The following is a 12,330-nucleotide window of genomic DNA, read 5'->3' on the forward strand; positions in this document are numbered from 1 at the left end:
GAAAACATACAGGACATATTTCTTTAGACTTTCGAGCTGTAACCTTGGTATTTGCCATAGCTAATCTACAAAATAAAAATAAAGAAATTCATTGAACTTAATCTAATGTCTATAAGGCTAAGTATCTATTTAAACCGCTTGTCCTCTTGCATATGTACATTGTGATCATCTAGGAAATATAGAAAGAATTGTTTGATCTACAAAACTATTGTGTCATATGCACTAGTCTTGAATATAATCTTTCAAACATATTGGAGGACGTCTATCTCGTCTTTCTCTGCCACCTCCAACCAGTTCATTCGTAACTTCGACATTTTTGTAACTTGACTCGAGGTCATCATGAACTTGATCAACATCAGTCCTTTCATCCATCTTTTCAGAGGAGTAATTGGGTTCTAGAACTTCTCCTCTCAATACCTGAGGTTTGCTGACTTTCATTCGATCACAATGGACTACTTGTTCTTTCCCATTGCGACCGCAGTTTACTTTATACAGAACTTCTGAGACTATGGACAAGACCAGGAATGGACCTCGCCAAAATGAGGTTAGTTTTGATGAGCATCCAGCCTTTCTTTGGGGAAAATATACATAGACTTCATCGCCTTTCTTGAATCGTTCATACGACATTTTCATGTCATGATAATGTTTCTGACGAAGAATTGCCCCTTCTGAATGTTGTCTCACTAATGCATGTGCACGCTCCATTCGATCGAGAAGCACCCAGACCCATTCATTTCTTGGAACTTCTTTCCAGGACGAAGGCATATCATATGCTATGTCCAATGGTGTGGCTGCTTCTCTGCCCATCATAAGCATATTTGGGGTATACCCTGTGGACTCGTGCTGAGATGCTCTATATGCCATCATAACGTACGGTATGCATTCATCCCAGTCCTTTTGATTTTCATTCACAAAACTACTAAGCATAGTCGCCAACGTCTTATTAAATCGTTCCACCATACCATCAGATTGAGGATGGTACGGTGTGGTTCTTGTATTTCTGATCTGTAAGTATTTACACACTTCACTGAACAAGAGACTCTCGTACTGGCGACCTTGATCAGAGTGAATGCAGCCAGGAGTTCCAAATCTGCAGATGACCTCTTCTGTAATAAGCTTTGCAACTGTCTGGGCTTCCATATTAGGCATAGGAAAGGCTTCCGTCCATTTGGTGAAGTAATCGGCTACAACCAAAATATAGCGATTGCCTTTTTCTGTCACCGGAAATTCCCCTAATATATCAGAAGCTATTCTCTCCATCGGATAACCAACTTGAAGTGGCTGCATCGGCGCCCTTTTTGTTTTAGTTGGGACTTTTCTCCTTGCGCATATGTCACAACCCCCAACATAGCTTCTCACATCGCTTTGTAGTCCAGGCCAGTAATAACTTTGTCTTATCTTGTTCAGTGTTTTTGTCACGCCCAGATGTCCACCGGTCTTCGCATCATGGGCCTGTTCTAAGATAAATCTTCTCTGGGACAGGGGCATAATCACCTGATATGTCACGAGGTTGCTATCCTCTAATTCCCACATGCGGCACAATACATTATCCTTCAGTGTTAACTTACTCCATTGTGCCCACAAGGATTTAACCATGTAACTCTTAGCAGTAATCTCACTATACTCTGGTCTCTTGTCCTCCTCTTTCCAAGACTTTACAAGTCGTATGTCAGAACATCCATTCTGGACCTTTACCAGGTCTGTAGAACTGTCATTGACCTCGTTTATCTCGTTCCCCTGCAATACCCTGGCATGCTCTTTATCTCCATCTTGGCTCTCGAGCTCCCAATTGTCAAAGTATCCACATTGACCACATGGCAGTCGGCTTAGCCCATCAGCATTCCCATGTAGTCTTCCAGCCCGATGCTCAATTTCCATATCATAAGCTGCTATGACCTCCAGCCATCGAGCCAACTGGCCTTCCGGATCTTTGAACCTAAGTAGCCAGCGAAGGGAACTATGATCTGTTCTGACCAGAAATTTATGTCCATACAAGAAAGGCCTAAAGTGTTTGATGAAGGTCACTACTGCTAGTAGCTCCTTTCTGGTCACGCAGTACTTTCGTTCAGATTTGCTTAGAACTTTACTGGCATATGCAATCACTTTCTCCTGTCCATCTTGTATCTGAGACAAGGCGGCTCCGATAGCATTCTGGCTTGCATCTGTATCCAGAATGAATGGTTTGCTAAAATCTGGATGAGTAAGAATCGGTGCAGATGTTAACTTTACTTTCAAAAGGTCGAATGCTGTTTGACATTCCTCTGTCCAGGAAAATGGAGTTGCTGCTTCGGTAAGCTTATGTAACGGTCGTGCAATATTGGCAAAATGAGCTATAAATTTTCTATAGTAGCTGCAAAAGCCTATGAAGGATCTAACTTGAGTTTTACTTATTGCCTCTGGCCATCGTTTTACAACTTCAACCTTTTCAGGATCAGTCTGGATGCCATTTTCTGAGATCACATGACCTAAATATCTGACCTCTTTACCAAACAACACACATTTCCTAGCTTTCAGCTTCAATCCAGCTGCGTAAAGCTTTTCAAAGACTAATTCCAGGTTACATAACATTTCGTCGAACGTTGTCCCATATACAATCACATCATCCAAATAAACAAGGCAAACTTGCCACTGTAGACCGGACAAGACTGTTTCCATTAGCCGTTCAAATGTGGCCGGGGCATTGCACAGCCCGAACGGCATGACATTGAATTCATACAACCCTTCACGTGTCACGAAAGCTGTCTTGTTCTTATCATCTGGATCCAACTCCACTTGCCAGTATCCCGCATTAAGATCAAGAGTACTAAACCATCGGGATCCTCTAAGCTGGTTAAGTGACTCATCAATTCGAGGGAGGGGATAGGCGTCTTTAGTCGTGACACTATTCAACTACCTATAGTCCACACAAAATCTCGTGGACCCATCCTTCTTCTTAACAAGCACTATTGCCGAGGACCATGGACTCCGAGAAGGTGTAATAATTCCTCTTTGAAGCATGTCTGATACATGCTCTTTCACTTCATCCTGCATTCGAAATGGGAGTCGTCTAGGTGGCTGTTTAACGGGTGTATGACTACCCGTGTTGATCTTGTGTTTTACCAAAGAGGTACGGCCTACATCCTTATCAGATACAGAAAACAAATCCGAATACTTGACAAGCAAACGTCTTGCCTTGGCAATTTGTTCTGGTTCTAGATGCTCAGTGCTTCTATCAAAACGCTCTTTTACATGATTTGACAATGGCTCAGACCCATCCGCTTCTTGACTGTGGTTTGATACAGATACCACCTCGTCTATAGGAGACAATTTCCCGACAACAGTTCCTGACTGAATGGCTTTACTGGTGTCAGATATGTTCATGATACGGAGCGGTATCGTGTCCTGTCTTCTAACCAGGGTTTTGGCCAACATTCCAAAATCGGATTTCAGAAATTTATTAGAAGGCTCTATGAGACCAACCTTAACTGGGTATCCTCCATCTGGTCCTGGGCAAATGGTACCTTCGGTCATGACCTCGGATCTAGGCGGAATAATTATTCTACGCACCAACGCCACTTTGTATTCCTGCGCCATACCCTCCAATTGTATAGGGTGTTCTATCCCCGAGACTTCAACCTTGCGTGTACGAAGGTTAATGATGGCCTCGTGCTTGATAAGGAAATCTAAGCCAAGAATACCATCTACAGAAACATCAGCAACGATCATTTCATGATGCAGAGATATTCCATTCAATACAAAGTTGATGGATACCTTACCATATATCTGAAGGATGGAACCATTTGCTGACAAAACATCTTTGTCTACACTCTTTAACTCGTAATTCCCATTTCCTTGTATGTTTTCATAGCATACCTTTGAGAGTAAAGATACCGTGGCACCGGTGTCAACGAGTAAGTATGTGTCAATCCCATGGATTTTAGCAGTAACATAAGCACCTGGCTCGTTAACAGCAGATACAATTCTTGAGTGCAATTCTTCCTTCCGTTCGTTGTTATGAGACCTATCATCTTTCCATTTCCTGCTGGTATCCTTACCCGTTTCATCCTTGCCATAAGACGGATTCATGCCTAACGGACACTCCCTTTTTAGGTGGTTGTCTGATCCACATTTGAAACACTTTCTAATACTGCTGGCGTCCCTTTCTGACTTATGTTGTTCTACCTTTGTATGTCGAGGATCTTGCCCTTTCTTCTGCATATGGAATTTCCACTGCTTTATATCTTTAATTTCCCGTTGAAGGGATTGCATGTTTTTCTCCATGGTGTCTATAAACTTATCTATTTTTGATGCCTGAGCTGAACCTTGTTGCTCCATGCTTCTGATATTCTCTGTGCGGCGGCTCTCAGCTTTATAATAAGCCTCTAATTCAACTGCTCTCTGTATAGCTTCATTAAGACTGCTTGGTCTAGTCTGCTTAACCTTAAGCCGCATCTCCGAATTGTAAAGCCCATCTAAAAACTGTTCCATAGCTAAGATTTCCCGGACGTCGTCCGGTGCAGTTGGATAGGCTAGGTTTACAAGCCTTCGTATGTCTTGCCCCATCTCTGGTAGACTCTCTGAAGCTCTTTGCTTTCTTTCTCTGAGCTGAGTCCGATACAGCTCTGTCTGGTTCAGTGGTGAAAATCTATCCTGCAAAGCTTTAACCAACTTTGCATAGTTCTGTCTTTCTCCCTTGGGCTGATTACCAAGTACACCTTGTGCTAGGCCTCTAAGAGAGGAAGCTAAATATAGACCCTTCTCTGTCTCGGTCCACTCATTAAGTAAACTAACTGATTCAAAATGAGACAGATAGTCATTCCACTGGCTAGATCCGTCATATGTTGCAGGCTTAACAAAGTTTCTATGCTTTGACCCAGCCTGAACATGGTTCCCATCCGTTTCCGGATGCATACCTCGGTTGTATGCAGGATGCAATCTTATTGGCGGGGAATCGTTAGATATATTCCTATCAGCATTCCCGCACATATCCCTACTAATTGCATCCCCAGCATTGTCTTGTATCCGGGGTACTTGTCACATGTCTCGATCTAGAGACACCGGATACATCCCCAAGCTGTTGACGGAGACCTAAGGACCTAAGAGATTCATCTATCTCCCTAGATAGGCAAACAATTTGATGATCTATGTAAGACAGATCGGCACGTAACCCAGACATTTTATCATACAAAAATTAACTAATCAGATGAATAAAAAAAAATCACGAATAGGACCCAAACCAAATCCCTCTGAGCTGCCACCAATTTTGTAACGTGTTAGGGTTCGAAGATTTGGATGAGTCCCTATACTTATTGATATTGATCTTAAACAAATGATTAGAAAATATGCGAGTCAATATATACAGATATGTGCAAGATTTCCTATCTTTATAAAAAAAAAAATGTACGAGTCAATATATACAGATATGTGCAAGATTTCCTATCTTTATCATAAAGAGACTATAGATCTGGATGTGACAGATCCGGGAGTACGGGAGATGTGTCCTTATACCGGACAGATCCCTTTTGTCGAAGGACTGATCAAACAAAATAAAATAAACACCAGGTGAACGTCCCCACCTTTAAAAGCTTCCCTACTAGTATACTAGACACCGTATACTGTTAGTTTCTTTATTCACCGTACCTTCGATAACTCCTTGCCAGCGTCTACTTCAGAATGACCCTGTCTCTCGCAAAACAGCCGTATTTATACTACCCGGCATTCGTTATGCCTTGGGTCATATCGTATTGTCCTACGATAAAGTCCGGATCACATCAGCTCTATTTATAGATAATAATACATCCCGTGCCCGATCCCAATTCGTCACAGTATTCTATATTTTCCATTTGCATTGTATAATTTTCCATTTGCATTGTATAATTTCCATTTGTATTGTATAATTTTCCATTTGTATTCTATATTTTCCATTTGTATTGTATAATTTTCCATTTGTATTCTATATTTTCCATTTGCATTGTATAATTTTTCATTTGTATTGTATCCAGGGAATGTTTATTTTGATTTGTTACGAAGGATTTCATTAGTTAACGTCACTGATGTACCACATCTGTAGACGTGCTTAGCACACAGGGCCGCATCGTCGCAAACCACGGTTTTGAGTCCATTCACGTTCGAATAGAAGCATCCGTGGGTAACCGACGATGACAGGCCGTAGCAATGACGGTTCTTTATCGTGCCAACGCCTGTGCAGCGATACGGAATATCTGTTTTTAAGGTCTTTTAAATGCCGAGTGTTTGGCAAAGGAGCAATCACTGTCTTTATGTCTCTAAAGCTTTGATGCGGCAATAACAGTAACGGTTCTCGAACTCACGACCTCTCGCCCACAAACCAAGCGATATATTACTGAGCTACCGCGACCAGGTCCTGGACTAGTTATTTTTTAAAATACTTAGCTAGCTCTAGTAATGGCGACCCCCCCCCCCCCCCCGATCATTTTTTTAAAAAATAGAACTGTCCAGAAAAGCATGCACATTTTTATTAAGTCAGAATTCAGTAGATTCGGGGGACTTAATTCGGCCCTTGGGTCCCCACCAATTGTTAACCTCGAGTTTGGTTTGTTACAACTATTCAATGGATTAATCTTAAGTTATCGTTTATCGAATTTGGTAATGCGCGAGATGTTGAAGAGGTAAAGTTCAGGAGGCACGTTTCGCAGGAATGTACCGTATTTGCTAAGTGTAATGGCGTAACCCCCCACCCCCACCCCATTAATTGATCGCTTTTATGCGTCTAATGTGATCAGCATATTCAAACTAGTCTCCTATTTAACCACTGGCTGATCTAGATAATTCTGAACGAAAGGATGCAGTAAACTGCTGGATGTCTGGGGACTATCTTAAGATCCCTAGTGAATCCAGTGCAAAGCCTTGGGGGAGGGGGTTGCAGTTGGAGGGCGAAGTCAGTGGCGGATTTAAGGGGGGGGGGGCGCAGCCGGCGCCCCCTCCCCCCTCAAAATTTCCAAATTTAAGGTAAATCTTGGTATCTTGTTTAGAAAAATGTATGAAACAATAAAAGAAGCAATAATTTCTTCCATTCCCGGAGAAATAAATGACAAAGTCTTTTGATTTCTTGAAGTACTTTATTGAGAGAACTTAATTTTTCCAGAAACCCTTAAAAATTGCGTCATTTTACTAATTTCACTTGATTAAAAATGACATATTTCAAGCCCTATGAAATCTGTAAAATCCAGGAGCTTCCGGGGACTTCGCCCCCTGGACCCCTACCCACTTGAGGCAGTCCCCAAACCGCGTGCTTCATAAAGTGGCGCCCCCGTAACCGCAATTCCTGGATCCGCCCCTGGAAGTCCCCTGGACAAGTGCGTTCTGACAAAATAAAACATACATGCATGCTTTTTTCGACATCTGTATATAAAATATCATTTGTGAAGGGAGGGGGGGGGGGTGTCTCCCGGCGCAAGATTCCTCATTGCTGGCTACATGTATGTTCAACTAGTCCTATATGGAACCGATCGCGGTAGTTCAGTGATATGCCCTTTGGTTCGTAACCGTGAAGTTGCATGTTCGAGTTCTTCTCGTGTCATGGCTGCATCAAACCTTAGACGTAAATATCGACAGGCGTTGACACGTTAAAGTACCCCCAATGCTACGACACAGTGCCCATACATGTAGCATAAGTAAGTCTATTTGTGGTACGTCACCTGGTGACGGCTAAATATAAGTGGGACCCAAACTAATGAAATCCTTCGTAACAAATCAAAATAAACAATCCCTCGGATGCAATATAAATGAAAGATTTTGCAATGCAAATGGAAATTATACAATGCAAACGAAAAAAATACATAATACAAATGGAAAATATAGAATACAAATGGAAAATTATACAATACAAATCGAAAATATAGAATACAAATGGAAAATTATACAATACAAATGGAAATTATACAATGCAAATGAAAAATTATACAATGCAAATGGAAAATATAGAATACAAATGGAAAATTATACAATATAAATGGAAAAGATCAAATATTGCAACGTTTGACATGCCATAAAATAACTGTATCCCTATTCCATTATCAATGACCGTGTGGTGTGTGACACCGCAGCGAGAATCCCATTGTCATCGAAAGCAAGTTTTATATATCTGAGGGATATCAATGAGTAGTCGAGTACCCGACTATCGATCGATCATGCCGATCATGGGCTAAATATTACATTGTCAAGTATTCGTTAAAATAGCTTTTTAAGTAATGTTTATAAATTGAAAAAAAACTATTGAATATTTTTGTGAGTAAAAATCATGTAAACGTAAAGTCAAACCGGTTTTGATTTGTTCGTGTGCAAATGGAAATCATTTACCTTTCAATCTCGATTTGTAAACATGCCTCCGAAATCCACTATTCGGACATACTTAAAACTACATAATATGAAACTGAGCTTGCATGCTGTAAAGAGACAACACACATGTTGTATATCTTAAATTGTGTACATACATTGGAAATTTCATTTATTTCGCCCGCACTAACAACCAGTCGCACATGAGGTACAATTAATAGTAAATGAAAATGAAAAGTGATCTTCATGAATCGTGAATTTATAGAAGGAAATATAAAATAAACAAATACAAGATAGGTACATACTATAACTACAAACAAAGGAAAAAGAAAAAGTAAGAGATTTAAGTTGTAGAGGACAGACTGCATCATACATTTTGGTTATGAAGAAACAAAGATTTTTCAAAGATTTAAAACTTGTTTTGACATACTCTCACTAAATCTAATTCTATTTGTCTTATTACTAAATCTGGGATGTAAAAATGATTCCCGATATTATCTAATGATTTGCATTCTAAAACAAGAGGTCCACATGCCTTATCGGATACGTGAGTACTAGTTAATGGTATCATTAGTCCCAAGAGCAATGGAATCTTCCAAACACTTCCTGTTCTGAATATCTAAGCTAAATTTTAACATTCAGCAACAGTATAAAGCAAGATGTGTTCTTAAAACTTCAATGTCTTCAAAATTGCATACACTGATGGAAGGCTTTATATATGAAATATGTAGGGCCCATGTTTTACACATAAACAACATACGAGGGTTGTACGAAAGTTTGTGGATTTGTATATTTTTTCTAAATAATGACGACAATAGCAGGAATGTGTCATGAAATTTCAATATAGACCACAATACTTTAAATGTGTAAAAATTAGCACAATGCATATACGTATACCAAAGTTATCAGGATATTTACTATTCGTATGCAAGCCGCACGGCCCAGTCTGATGCTGAAGAAATCGACGTTTTTGTAACGTCACGATTCATGATCTCCTTTATTTTTCGACGTAGTCACCTCTGCACTTCAAACAATTCTCATATATCTTTAGCCATGAAAAAATACATCATAATGTAAGGTGAGGATAACGAACACTGATCAATCTCATAACTGCTATAAGTAATACAAAATATATAGTTGGGCAAACACGGACCCCTGTTTATACCAGAGGTGGGATCAGGTGCCTAGGAGGATTAAGTATCCCCTGTCGACCGGTCACACCTGCCGTGTATATTCATGAAGGAACATATATCGAGCGACAAGTATCTTCGGTGACAGACTGTCCACCATTCACTGTTTGTTTTAGACACAATAGCAAACACTGAAGATTTGCTAACTTTACATAAATGGACGCGACTTCCCTTAACGTAAGACGTATGTCTGTCGTGATGATGTTATGAACACGGGATTTCGTGCTATCTTTAAATAGCAGAGGTCTTCCAGACCTCTCAGTGTCCTTTAAATCACAAATGCCTTCCAAAAACATTTATGGCACATATATACCAATTATATTGACACTGTCCAATATTTTTTCTGCTCTCTCCATCATTTGTTTGGTCTATATCGGTGTTTTCCAAGCTGAACACAAAATATAATAACGACATGCTGTTCCATGCGCATTGACGACATCGTGTTTTGTTTGGGTCATTTTTTAAAAGACATTTTCGTAGAGTGTTTTCTTTCACAATCCTTTAATTTCGACATAACCGATATTATCAACGTATATAGATCGATTTAATCTACATCACAATTCATTCATTTTACATTCCGACATGTGTTATAAAATATGTAACCATTTACATAAAAAACTCTTTAACAAAGATTGCACCATTTTTACCCCGGGCCGTGCGCACCTACAGGGGTCTTTAAGACGGTGATTGTTTCATTCAAAATTATTAGATTGATTAAAACCACTTTATTTGGAATCAAAAGTTTACAAGAAACATTTTGGTATACGGAATATATATCTCCACCCAACTTTTTGGACAACTCTCGTATACTAAGATTGACCCCACCTTGGGGTCAGAACTTTTACCCCGGAGATCATGAAATGTACTATTTTGGTAGAAGCTTTTCTGCTCTATATCACTATGCATTTAATTTTTCTTACAGGTGCGTTTTAGAGAATTTTTCTTGTAAATTGGTCAATTTTTGGCAGTTTTTGCCCCGCCCCTAGGGCCTCAGGAATCCTGAAATTTGCAATTGATGCCCCCTTGTTCCAAAGAGTCTTCATATCAAATTTGAAAAGAATTAGAATAGTAGTTATCAAGAAGTTAAAATGTTCAACTGGTAACACACGACGACCGAATACAACCAATTGCAATAGGTCACCTGAATATACTGAGACGAGCTAATAGAATGAAATTCCAGAATTACAAAATGTACAAAGTCTTCCGGAAAGTGGAATATTTGACCATCTACCAGTCTGAAAAGGAAGTATTTCTAGATTTATCAGTATTTTTTCTAAATTTACTTGTTAAAATGCTCAGATATTTTTCACGTCCAAGATTACATTTAAAAATCTTATAAATGTTTGATGAGCTGTTTATATGACTATGCCATTTTTGAAGGAAAAGATCACTTAATCTTTGTTTCAGAGCTCCAATCTCTGACAATTTCTTTATACTAAAAATTTGAAAATCCGTAATGAAGATGTTAAATTTTTGTAATCAAAATTTACCCTTGAATCTTATTAAACCTTGTTGGCAATCTTGCGAATATAAATGTTATATAATATACATACAGTTATTGTTTTTTGGAACTAGTAAGTAATCTTATACAACAATCAATTATCCTTGTAAATATTTGTAATTACGATAGAAAGCGCACAGTCTCAACATATACCATATCAATCTCTACCCAGAGTTGTCGTTCCTTGCTCTCACTTTCACCTCTGTAAACGTCTCAAGGGTTTTACAAGATTTTTGTAAAATGGCACGTATGCTCATATAAATTATGGTTTTGACTTCAGTTACAAAAATATACGTCAATAAATAAATATTGAGCAGATGTCAAGTCTTTTTGTGACACAAGAAGCATTGATTTGGGTTGAAACGTGGATATTGGGTAGTTATATTGCACCAGACCTATAGATAGGTACATGGAGAATATATAGTAATGGAAAAAAAATATACAAATAGTTGCTTGTCCTATATTTTCCAGATATTTTATAAAATAGTTCTTAGTTTTATTAGCCGTAAAGGTGGATTTACATGTGGAATAACATTGCTTATTTTGAGACGTTAACAGAGGTGTAAGTGAGTGTGAGGAACGATAACTCTGGGTAGAGATTGATACCTTATCAGAACGGGTAATACTCTTTAAATGGAAACTATGATTTAGAAATTTAGAGTGTACCCTTTCAATGATATCAAAATTTTCATTTCCCAAATTTCACAGCCACATGTCAAAATTGATACAACGACTTTATCAAAACGATCCAGCTGATACTATATTGGCAGATTAAATTGTCTTATCCTCCTTATTGCACCATACATTGCTTTTTGTGCCTGATCACATAAGTGTTTTAACCTTACAAAACGAACCTGAGTGGGAAAGTATTACCACCAGGTATTTAGATTCTTTCACATTTTCAGTAACACTGCTATTATAATGGCATAGGGCCTTTAGAAAATGTTAAAATCTTTATCTTAAAACCTTCTGAGCTACTCAGCTAGGCGATGATTTGTGAAACGAATAGACAAATATTGCTGATATCCATATTTTCATCCGCGTTTTAAAAGGACTTCGGCCATTATGATGATGTAGAATATGTCCTTCAGTTTCAAAAAGCAGTTTTCCACTGGTTTAAACTCTGACAAGTACACCTGTAAATACCTTGTCCAATATACTGACGGGAGACTCTTTCCGAGTAAATAAATTTAGGCGTATCTTTAGAATATTGCTGTCACTTTTTAATTCTAAATATTTACATTCATTGAATCATTTCTCTTATATTTCTTTTGAAATTGACATTGCTTTCATCTGCAACAATGAATACATGTTTGTTGCAGACTAGTTAGATCCGGTTTTTAGTAT

General features: G+C 38.8%; 1 protein-coding gene across 1 annotated transcript in view; it reads left to right on the plus strand.

The window, feature by feature from the left end:
- The window catches only part of LOC125680240 (brother of CDO-like), a 40,195-nt gene that overhangs the window by 14,426 nt on the left and 13,439 nt on the right, over positions 1–12,330 (plus strand). The window lies entirely within an intron of this gene.

This window comes from Ostrea edulis, chromosome 2 (genome assembly GCF_947568905.1).
Source record: "Ostrea edulis chromosome 2, xbOstEdul1.1, whole genome shotgun sequence".
Classification (NCBI taxonomy): domain Eukaryota; kingdom Metazoa; phylum Mollusca; class Bivalvia; order Ostreida; family Ostreidae; genus Ostrea; species Ostrea edulis.